Genomic DNA, 3,192 nt, shown 5'->3' with positions numbered 1-3,192 from the left:
TCCTTCTCCAGGGGATCTTCCCAACTCAGGGATCAAACCCCGGTCTCCCACATTGCAGGCAGGCACTTTACCATCTGAGGTACCAGGAAAGCCCCAAAGTAAAGAAATAACAAAAATCACTGCCTCTAATCAGTATGTTGTATGCTTTTGCATGCATTATTTTAAGCAATTTCATTTAAAAGCGTTTTATTCTTGCCAGTACTACTCTGAGGGAATGTTGAAAAATCTAAATCTCAAATCAAGCATGAAATGTTGCACAATTTCTAATTACCAAGTCCTCAGAAAAGAGTATAATCTGACTGAACGTAACACCAAGACCTACGGCATGGTGTATTAAGAATACCTGCTGTCAGGTAAAGTGACATCTAAAGATGCTGGCAGTTTCCCAATTAAGATGTTTAAGTAAAGCCAGTAAAATTCAGAGTAAAACGTGCTGTCAGCTAAAAGGTAACTGCACAGAATGGGCCGTAGAGGTTTGTTTTTGCTTGTTATGCTTTTCTCATTTCCTGCCAGCACATTTCCACAGCATGGTTTTCCCAACAGCTCTTTGTTAATCTATACAGGATGCAACAGGTATATTAAAATGCACTCATACTTTGTTGACTTGGACTTTAATGAATACTGACAGGTGTTTGTTTTCATTAAAGGACTACCTGTCATGGGCAACAGTTGTCTGAATCTCTTTAGTGATATCTTGGGAATAAAAGTTGAATATGCTATTGCTGCCATTACTTTTTATTGCATGTGGCTCTTGTCTTTCCCTGAGCGCAGCCTGTCTTGTGGATGTTATTGCATTTGTCTCTATAGTAAGGTGTGCAGTTGTCAGCTCTTATTAACCTAGTTTTACTGCCACTGGCATTTTATGACTTCCTCAACATCACAACAAAGAACTGAAGTTGTGGCACTCTCTTGTACCTACTACTCTACCCATACATTGAGTAGGAGGAGCATATAAGGAGGTTAAAGAAGGGTCAGAAGAGGGAGATGGTATAGCTTTGATCACCGGCCATAATCTTTATCTTTATAGGCTCCTTTAATATTATTTGTCAGACATGTGTATGGCAAAATTTAGAGTTTTGAACTCCCAAATTGTGTGAATCATTGTGAAGCAAATAAAAAAGCAGAATCAACATGTGAACCAAGCTGACGCCTAAGAGATCTCTAGTCTTTCCCATTCTATTGTTTTCTTTTAATTCTTTGCATTGATCACTGAGGAAGGCTTTCTTATCTCCCCTTGCTATTCTTTGGAACTCTGCATTCAAATGGGTATATCTTTCCTTTTCTCCTTTGCCTTTCGCTTCTCATCATTTCTCAGCTATTTTTAAGGCCTCCTCAAACAATCATTTTGCCTCTTTGCATTTGTTTTTCTTGGGGATGGTCTTGATCGCTGGACCTGTACAATGTCACAAACCTCCGTCCATAGTTCTTCAGGCTCTCTATCAGATCTAGTCCCTTGAATCTATTTGTCACTTCCACTGTATAATCTTAAGGGATTTGATTTAGGTCATACCTGAATGGTCTAGTGGTTTTCCTTACTTTCTTCAATTTCAGTCTGAATTTGGCAATAAGGAGTTCATGATCTGAGCCACAGTCAGCTCCCAGTCATGTTTTTGCTGACTGTATAGAGCTTCTCCATCTTTGGCTGCAGAGAATATAATCAATCTGATTTTTGTATTGACCATCTGATGATGTCCATGTGTAAAGTCTTCTCTTGTGTTGTTGGAAGAGGGTGTATGCTATGGCCAGTGCATTGTCTTGGCAAAACTCTGTTAGCCTTTGACCTGCTTCGTTTTTTATTTCAAATCCAAATTGACCTGTTACTCCAAGTATCTCTTGAATTCCTACTTTTGCATTCCAGTCCCCTATTATGAAAAGGACATCTTTTTTAGGTGTTAGTTCTAGAATGTCTTGTAGGTCTTCATCAGATCAGATCAGATCAGTTGCTCAGTCGTGTCTGACTCTTTGCGACCCCATGAATCGCAGCATGCCAGGCCTCCCTGTCCATCACCAACTCCCGGAGTTCACTGAGACTCACGTCCATCGAGTCAGTGATGCCATCCAGCCATCTCATCCTCTGCTGTCCCCTTCTCCTACTGCCCCCAATCCCTCCCAGCGTCAGAGTCTTTTCCAATGAGTCAACTCTTCGCATGAGGTGGCCAAAGTACTGGAGTTTCAGCTTTAGCCTCAGTCCTTCCAAAGAAATCCCAGGGCTGATCTCCTTCAGAATGGACTGGTTGGATCTCCTTGCAGTTCAAGGGACTCTCAAGAGTCTTCTCCAACACCACAGTTCAAAAGCATCAATTCTTTGGCGCTCAGCCTTCTTCACAGTCCAACTCTAACAGCCATACATGACCACAGGAAAAACCATAACCTGGACTAGACAGACCTTTGTTGGCAAAGTAATGTCTCTGCTTTTTAATATGCTATCTAGGTTGGTCATAACTTTCCTTCCAAGGAGTAAGCGTCTTTTAATTTCATGGCTACAGTCAGAATCTGTAGTGATTTTGGAGCCCCCAAAAAATAAAGTCTGACACTGTTTCCACTGTTTCCCCATCTATTTTCCATGAAGTGATGGGACCGGATGCCATGATTGTTTTCTGAATGTTGAGCTTTAAGCCAACTTTTTCACTCTACACTTTCACTTTCATCAAGAGGCTTTTGAGTTCCTCTTCACTTTCTGCCATAAGGGTGGTGTCATCTGCATATCTGAGGTTATTGATATTTCTCCCGGCAATCTTGATTCCAACTTGTGTTTCTCCCAGTCCAGCGTTTCTCATGATGTACTCTGCATAGAAGTTAAATAAACAGGTTGACATTATATAGCCTTGACGAACTCCTTTTCCTATTTGGAACCAGTCTGTTGTTCCATGTCTAGTTCTAACTGTTGCTTCCTGACATGCATACAGATTTCTCAGAAGGCAGGTCAGGTGGTCTGGTATTCTCATCTCTCTCAGAATTTTCCACAGTTTATTGTGATCCACACAGTCAAAGGCTTTGGCATAGTCAAGAAAGCAGAAATAGATGTTTTTTCTGGAACTCTCTTGCTTTTTCTATGATCCAGCGGATGTTGGCAATTTGGTCTCTGGTTCCTCTGCCTTTTCTAAAACCAGCTTGAACATCAGGAAGTTCACGGTTCACATATTGCTGAAGCCTGGCTTGGAGAATTTTGAGCATTACTTTACTAGCGTGTGA

Source organism: Bos indicus, chromosome 29 (assembly GCF_029378745.1).
Source record: "Bos indicus isolate NIAB-ARS_2022 breed Sahiwal x Tharparkar chromosome 29, NIAB-ARS_B.indTharparkar_mat_pri_1.0, whole genome shotgun sequence".
In the NCBI taxonomy this organism is placed as follows: Eukaryota; Metazoa; Chordata; class Mammalia; order Artiodactyla; family Bovidae; genus Bos; species Bos indicus.
The sequence above is the reverse complement of the archived record's forward strand: the minus strand, read 5'-3'. Positions refer to the sequence as shown.